This window comes from Balaenoptera acutorostrata, chromosome 8 (genome assembly GCF_949987535.1).
Source record: "Balaenoptera acutorostrata chromosome 8, mBalAcu1.1, whole genome shotgun sequence".
Lineage (NCBI taxonomy): Eukaryota > Metazoa > Chordata > Mammalia > Artiodactyla > Balaenopteridae > Balaenoptera > Balaenoptera acutorostrata.
In genome coordinates, this window is record NC_080071.1 from 13,243,122 (window position 1) to 13,251,883 (window position 8,762).

The 8,762-nt window shown below is 41.8% G+C and overlaps 1 long non-coding RNA gene across 1 annotated transcript in view; it reads right to left on the bottom strand.

Moving 5' to 3' along the window:
- The window catches only part of LOC130708723 (uncharacterized), a 41,934-nt gene extending 37,759 nt beyond the window's left edge, over window positions 1–4,175 (bottom strand). The window contains exons 1-2 of the long non-coding RNA XR_009009076.1: window positions 4,060–4,175; window positions 108–165 (exon numbers count right to left, since the gene is read on the bottom strand). This is a non-coding gene — a long non-coding RNA (uncharacterized LOC130708723). The remainder of the gene's footprint in view (window positions 1–107; window positions 166–4,059) is intronic.
- Between the last annotated feature and the right edge of the window lie 4,587 nt (window positions 4,176–8,762).

Genomic DNA, 8,762 nt, shown 5'->3' on the forward strand with positions numbered 1-8,762 from the left:
ATTCTCATTCAAGCTCTGAATTGCTCATCTGATTTTGAAATTCAGGAGCTACCTGCCAGCCTGAGGTTGGTGTCAATAGGAAAGATGCTAAGAAAGAATATACATACAGAGTTGAGTCAGTTGCCCCGGTGTTCTTGCTGCATCCATCATGATGGGTTTTGGTGGCTGTGAATCAAGAGCAAAAGATACATCTCAGTGGGAGAGCAAACTAGGCACAGTAATAAGCCTCCTTCCATAGTTCTCTTTAGCACATTCATTAGCACCAGTAAATCGGCCCAGGATCAAACACTGGATTGGTAGAGAAAGGACTTCAGCAAGCCTAATCCAGGACTGCTTAATGCAGAAGCCCGTGCAATACAGACGGACTGGGAGGCCTGGGTGGAAGTCATCCCCAAGTGCTTCCCCTGGAAGAGTCACATCACCTGAAGGTATGAGGACAGAGAGAAGTATGGCAAAGACTCTGAGGCCTGTTGAGATTATGAGGTGGTGCTCTAATGTGATTTTACAGTAACATAGGCATCTCCCTGCTGCCGAAAGCATGGCAAATAAAACTTTGCCCTAGGATGCCAAAGGTAAGTCTGCCAAGCCCTGGCAAGACAGGAAGAGTTGTTACAAGAAAATTGCCAAGAAAAGCCTGCTGGCGGGGTCCACTCCTGTGTGTGTCTGTGGCAGAAGGTAGGTAGAGGGCCAAAATGGAGGAAGGGCCACTTGGGTAGCGGCACCATTTCTACGGCACGAGGTTCTAGATGTGTTCGGATTAGGTAGATTTGGTTAAAGCAGAATCATTGTTTGTTTGTTTTTATCAGAGTTAATTTTATTGATTTAGTTAGGTTTTTTGGTTTTTTATTAAGACTTTTTTGTAGAGCAGTTTTAGGTTCACAGCACTATTGAGGGGAAGGTTCAGAGATTTCCCATATACCCCTGCCCCAACTCATGCATAGCCTCCCTCATTAGCCACGTCTCCGATCAGAGCGGTACCTTTGTAACCACTGATGAACCTGCAATGACACATCATAATCACCCAGAGCCCACAGTTTACATTAGGGTTCATTCTTGGCATTTTGCATTTTATGGGTTTGGACAAATATATAATGATAATAATATCCATCATTAGAATAGCATACAGAGTACTTTCACTGCCCTAAAAATCCTCTGTGCCCCACCTATTCATCCCTCCCACCCTTGCTAACCCTGCCAACCACCGCTCTTTTTACCATGTTCATAGTTTTGCCTTTTCCAGAATGTCATATAGTTGGAATCACATAGTCTATACCTTTTCAGATTGGTTTATTTAACTTAGTAACATGTCTTTTCATGGCTTGATAGCCCATTTTTTCTAGTGCTGAGTAATATTCCCTTATCTAGATGTACCACAGTTTATTTATTCACCTACTGAAGGATATCCTGGTCGTTTCCAGGTTTTGACAATTATGAATAAAGCTGGTATAATTATCTGTGTGCAGGTTTTTGTGTGGGAATCAGAGTTTTTTATTTGTTTATATTTGTGATTTACATTTCATTTTGTTTTGTACTGTATAATTTTAGGATTTGCCCTTCTTACACATGGGCTTTCTGAATCTGTTCTGATTTTTTTTTCTTTCTCAGGATATGATTCTTTTTAAACTGAGAAAAATATTTTTTTCCAATTCACAATCAGAAATGGGTGGTCATCTTATCATTCCCAAATAAAGGTAAAAAATAAAAATAAATTATGATCTTCAGCTTCAGGCTCAAGTCAAATTGGTCAATGGTGCACTTGTTGTATTTTGCTGGTTCTCTTTAAATTGAAATATATTATGTGTAACAAGAGAAAAAAGATTAATAATAAAGCAGCAAGCAGCTAAAGGAAGGTCAAATTGACTTCTTTATTACAGTCTGTCAAAGTAGTAATTGATATAAAGTGTGGAAAGACTGTTAGGAATTTGTGAGAGAAACCAGAAGAGATTTCAAGGTAGAATTAGAAATGAGTGAAGGAGAAATACTAGGCTTAAAACATTTCAAAAGGGCCATTTTATTACTGTTGTTCTTTCACTGAGATTTTTAATTTAACTTAACTCTATTGGTGCATTTCTTTTGACTCTCTAATACGATTCAGTCCTGAAATTATAAAGAGATGATTCTAGGGCCATCCTCAGTGCTACACTTTCTGGTTCATTTGACAAGTCTTTGCACCCCCCTCAGAGATTTGGTATCACAAATGCTCAGTCAGTAAATGCTTCTTGGACAAATAACCACGTACAAAAGTATAAAGTGAGCGTGGTTTCATCGAGCGGCACTCAAGATTATTTTGTGGGACATCTCACTTCTCCCCACCACTTATATTTCTTTTCTATCTTTGTCTCTCTTCCTCTCTCACTCCCTTCCTTCTTTCTTCCCTTTTCTTTTCCCTTTTGTCTCTTTCTTTTTCGACTCCATTTCTTCAAGTGCTTTTTGTCCATTTGCCTGTAATGTACTTACTGGTCCCCCAAGCCCCAGTGGATAGCAGGTAGTGCCACTGGGGTTCAGAGGGCTAAGGCGGTTGTCCGGTTTGCTGGATGGACCACTCGCAATCATAACTGAGGTGACGGACATGTCCATGGCTGTGTGTGTCTGGAGTGACATTTCTACAATCACTCCGTGTCCTAGATACTGAATCTGTTTGCCTCTATGCATTCTACAAGCCATTTGCATAACTACCCACATTGGAATGCTGAAGAGATTATGAAAATTGAAACAATGTGGGGCAAAACAGCACACTTTACAGAGGGTAAGATTCTATTAATGTCACAGTATAATCTACTCATTGTATTATGGTCCTATGTTCTCTAAGGAGTGTCTGAAATCTATGAGATATTTCTATATCAAAATTTACATTGGTCTCTCAAAATCCCTCTGAAGATATTAGTTACAAAATAGATCAAGGTCTCCCCTTGCTTTCTTTCTCTGGCAGCAAGTGCTTTGGGAGATTACATTTCTCTGCCTTGAGTCACTGAAGCCCGGAGATTAACATTCTCCTGGGAGGGCACACCAGCATCCTTGGAGAGCTTGGCCTATGCATTTTGAATTTCAAGGGGCAGGGAAAATATCTAAGAATTTACTCAAAAGCTCACAATCAGGATCTACCCCAAATAGCCCTAGTTCTGCTTCTTTCTTACAGTTTCTTACTTTCCCCTTTCTACCCCTTCCTTTTCTGCCACCTTCAGAATGACATGGCCTCCACTGGTTGCCTCAGCGGGCCTATGCAGTGCTAAACACTTGAGCTTTAAATACTTGACTTCTTAACCCTCCCACTGTCCCTGCTTTATGCAGGTATATGTCCTGAATTTTGTTTCTCAGCATTAATTAGCCATAATGTGAAAAAAAAAAATTAACCATAATGTGAACTGAAGTCCTAATTTTTTTTAAATAAATTTATTTATTTATTTATGGCTGTGTTGGGTCTTCGTTTCTGTGCGAGGGCTTTCTCTAGTTGCGGCGAGTGGGGGCCACTCTTCATCGTGGTGCACGGGCCTCTCACTATCGCAGCCTCTCTTGTTGCGGAGCACAGGCTCCAGACGCGCAGGCTCAGTAGTTGTGGCTCATGGGCCCAGCCGCTCTGCGGCATGTGGGATCTTCCCAGACCAGGGCTCGAACCCGTGTCCCCTGCATTGGCAGGCAGATTCTCAACCACTGCGCCACCAGGGAAGCCCCCATATCCCCATTCTTTCTTAATTTACTAAACTTTTATTTGACTACAGCAAATTTAAAAAACCCTCATACTGATTTCAAGTGCTCAGTTGTCACATGTGACTAGTGGCTGCTGCATTGGAGCAGAGTTATAGAACAGGAAGGTCTTTTGGACAGGGTTAACCTAACCATCTATACACCAGAATATGAATTTTCTTTTCTAGAATTAGTGACTGGGAAGTTTGAGAGGAAGGTGAGTATCGAAGCTTGGGACAGTCGTCAACTGAATTCCCCACATGAGTCAAAATTAGCTAGATTTGGTTTAGGGGATTTTCTGAACCTAGATCTTTATGGCCCAACTTAGCTTTGACATTCTTTCTCCTTATGTAATAGAGCAAGGCCAAACGAACTTACGATTTCGGTTTCCTGAAATCCAGATTCAGATCCATTTCCAGGTTCCAGTGTTTTATGGGAGTGAAGGATTTTTGGACGCAGCTGCTCTGCTTGGAATACCCTGCTTTCTTCCTTCCAGCCCTCCTCCCTGCTGTCGCCCCACCCAGTCTCCATCGACTCAGCCCAACCGACAAGCCCGCCAAACAGCCTCAAACAAGCTCCATCTGCTCACTGCCTAATCTCTATTTAAATCAGCTAAGTAAACACTTTTTCTGGGAGAACTGGGCACAATTCTGCAATGCGATTGAATGGAAACATCTTTACTCACATCTTCTGCAGCATTTGTTTCTGGAGTTTGTTATTCTTTCAGGTCTTTTCAGACCATGCTGTAATTAGCACAGCAGCTTTCACTTATTTTTAAAATGATTATCTACCCGAGACAGAAAAAGAAAGGCAAAGCTTGTGGTTATTTGGTTAATTCAGTCAGTAGAGTCAGCCACAACAGATAATTAAGGCTTCTTGTTTTAAGAAATCATTCCGAGAATGAATTACTCTGTTAAGTTACCTGCATTGATCTCATCCATCAGATAGTGGACACTTCATCTAGTGCTGTCTAGAAAGAGGGTATCTGCATCTCTGTTACCTTCCCTGAGGGCCTTCCCATCCTTTCTATCCCTCACCCCCTGGTCCCACCCCCCCACCCCACCCCCACCACTACCCCCGCCAAAAGGCTCAAGGGAAGTGAAACTAATGTCACTGGTTGTTTTCACAGTCAGTCTGAAACCTGACGCTCTTTTCCTAGAAATTGTGTGGTGCTCTGCCAATTCTAAATGGATGGGAGGGGAAGTGTGTCAAATCAAAATCGAAGAGTATTTTAACCATTTTCAGGAAGCAGGACTAAGGACTAAAATCTAATGGATCTTGAATTTCAATTTTCAACGTATTTATTAATCACAAAAATGTTTGACAAAGGTCATGCATACACACGTGTGTGTGCCTTATTTTTAAGTGCAGATTCATCCTGGTAGCCTTCTCTAGTTCCTGGAAAGACAGAGACAGTCAGTTTTAGTGATTACAGTGGAATGTCAGGAGAGGTTCTTTTTTCTTTTATCTTTTAAACAAAATTCCCAAAGTTTATATAATCCAAAACCATAGATGAGTTTTGTTCCCTACTTGCTGTTTTCTTGATAGTTAAGGTTCCCGTTGAGGCCCATCCAGATTCCGTCTGGTCTCAAAGTCTGATCGTCCAGTTCTGCTCTGGGCACAGGTGGTGTTGACGCTCCCTTGGATTCAGCCTTCAGGGTACTTTAGACCAGCACTGGCAAATCTGAGTATAGCAGGCCCATTTGACGCCTGAGTTTTCCTTTATTTTTAGTTTCTTCTCTACATGTAGTCTGTGCCCAGCCAGCTATTCACAAACTCATGGTCTATTAACATAACTGTTCTACTCCAACTTCATATTTTTTACATTAAAGAGACCAGAGACCAGAACAATGGTCCTGGTTACCGTCTCCAGCTGTTCCTCCAACAGCAGCTCCAATCGTCCTCCTACAAAAGTCTCTCTTGGTGCTACTGTGGGTAGGGGGCTGCTTTGACCTGGCTTAACACCACATCTCAGACTTCGGGTTATAGATATAAGTAGAGAGATTGCTCCTTTTGTTTTACTTATTATTATTAGAAGTATGCTTAATCACAAGAAGATTGATCATTCCTTGTACCTGGACACCCCCTCCAGTCTCGTACAGAAAAAAAGCAAAGGGTTCATAGTCAGTCAAAGGACTTGGCCCCAAGTCTGGCCCTGCCACTTTCTGGTGGTAAAACATTGGATGAATGAATTAGCCTCTCTGACCTGAGGACTCATCTGTTTGAAAAAAGAACCTAATAATCTATAACTCATAGGGTTGTGATTGAATGAAAAGAGAGAGTGCTCTTTGAGGACAAGGACTGTTTTTCATCCTGGTGTCTCCTGTACTGAGTGCATTGCTCAGAGGAGAGTAGACACTCACTGAAGTGCAGTATGAGTGCATGAACATGAGTGAAAATACGAATGACTCAGTTAATGGATGGGAAGATGGTGCATAGAGATAAAGAGAAGTTTTTGTTTTTGTTTTTAATTTCATTAAAACAGAAAGCACAAAACTGTCCTGTAGAAGACTGAGAGTCTTACTTGGAAATCAAAGGCATTGTAACTTTAGGCACTTCTGTTTCCTAATTAATGCCTAGAAGCTAGAGTCTAAATCATTAACAGACGGGACAACAATGTTTTTCAAAGCATTTCTTAACTTGCTAATAACAGCAACAATAATAATAATAGCAAACATTAACAGAGCACTGACAATGCACTAGGCCCTCTTTACGTGCTGTATTCCATTGCCTCTTCAAAAATGACCCTCAGAGGTAGGTACTGATATTTTCCTTAGATACAGAAAGGAAAAATGACATGACAGGAGCAAAGAGCCAGCACATGGCCAAGCCACTACTGAACCACTATCTCCTTTTGATCAATTCAAAGTCACACTGTAATGTAACCTTTGGTTTACTGGTCTCGGTGACTTGATAGAGGTTACAGGAGAATATAGATGGTGCCCTATTCAACTTTGACTTCTCAGAACCTAGACAGTGCCTGGCCCACAGTAGGTACTTGAATGTTGAATCAATTGATTGGCGATTCAGCCCATGGTACACATAAATGTTGTTGTCAGGCATCCCAAAGAGCTCAGTTCGAGGAATGCTTTCTTCCCTTCCCTTCCCCCTCACCCCTCTACCCCAGCCCACCATTCATTGCCCACCCCCTTACTCTTCAGCCAAGCAAACTTGTGGTTCTCTTGGCGAGGTCAAGTTTGGAAATCTCCAGTCCAATCTAAGTTATAATGGAAAAAAAGAGAGAGAAAGAAATGCAAGGTCTACAGTATATCTCACTCTGAAATTACAGACCCTATTCAATATGTTCTTTTTTATAATGCTTCTTTTTTTTTTTTTTAAATTTCAAGTAAGAGTACATGAGGTGAAGTCTCATGTTGAGAACTGCTTTTGGATCATGATTTGTGATGTGTGAGTTTGAGTTTGAGGTGTACGTACTCATAGGAGATATTTCATCTTTTGTGCAACAACTCACAGACATTTGGATCAGAAACAGCATCCTTCTTACTAGGGATCCAGCCTATAAACTGGGAAAGGAATCATGACCACTTGGGGGAGAAGTTGCCCTCAGCCTTCTGATATGAATCCTCAGTATTTTTTAGTAAGTTGATTGAGCAAGACCATTGTTGGCTGCCCTTCAGTCTTGCCCCTGGGGATGCTATGTTGTTAACTATCTCCAGAGCTCTCGACAGGTCAAGCTCTCTTGGCTGCCTCTCCAACCTCACCACTCATTATGAAGTTGTGCCCACCCGGCTTCTTCTGGCTAAGCGCCGCACCTGACCCCCATTTCTGGGCTCCTATCATCCTCATTGCTATTAGGAAACCCCAGTTCTGTAAGAGCACCTCCTTACAGTCAGTCCAGGCCAATAGAGAACAACCATCACTGAGCATCTCAGTATGCTAGGGCCACTCTCATCAATGCATTTTTATCACTTTGGTAAATGGGGTATCCTCTAGGCCAACTCACAGAACAGAGTTGGCTATTGGGCTCTCTAGCCTTATCTACCAGCATGTCACTTTTCTGAGCCTTCCAATACCCTCTTCGACTGTCAGTCATGGCAGTCTTGGCATTTATACTTCATTAAGCATGGACCATCACTTTCTCCTAGCTTCCAAGAGCCAGCCTATGTATACATTTGCCAAGGCTCTTGGGGTCCTTGCCAGGGTATTAAGTCCTATATCATGAGACAGTGCTATTATATTGACAAAGTTTTCCTTTTGTAACTTTATGTTCTTCCCTCCTTGATCAGCATTTTTAGTCTCCTACCCACAGCCCTGGCTAGATTCTGCAGCCTCTTTCGAGCCTATTGTGACTTTTTGTGCCAGTATAGATGCCCAATAAACATTTGGATAAATAAATCCAGAGTAGAGGTCAAGGTTTAAGCAGTAATTTGGGAGTTATCAGAATATAAATGTTGTTAGAGCTCTTCTTCCTTACTAACAGAACTCTAATTTCAAAAATAAAACAAACCTTATTTCCCACTGTTTTGCAGATGGGTGTAGCTATGTGACAGGGTTTTGGCTAATGAAAAGGAAGCTCATGTTATTGAGTGGAGACTCCTTAAATACTCCTAAGAAGGATGAAAGACTCTACTAGCTCTGGTCCTTTTTCTGTTCTCCTGATGCCTGAATATCTGCAGGTTTTACTGTTGGAGCTGTGGCAGCCGTATTGTGACTGACCATGAGAGAAATGCCAACAGACATCCAGACATCAGCCCTAACATCCTTGAGCCACCACACCCGCTCAGGATGACCTACCTGTCATATGAAAAAAAAAAGAAACCCCTGTCTCCTCCAACCTTTCTTTCTCATTCTCTTATGTGCCACATGCACTCTATAACTGATAATGACCTTTGATGGGATGTCCCCAGGGAAGAATTTAGAGCGGGAAGAGCAGATACTGTTAGAAACTCTAAACACTAACATTTACAGAGTGAGTAAAAAAGAGCAACCCATGAAGAAGACCAATGAGACAACAGAAAATAGTTGCTGATAGAGGAAGAGACCATGAAGAGAGTGAAATCACTGAGGACTGAGGAGTAATTAACATTTGACATGAGCAGAGTAGACCATTAAGAGTTAAG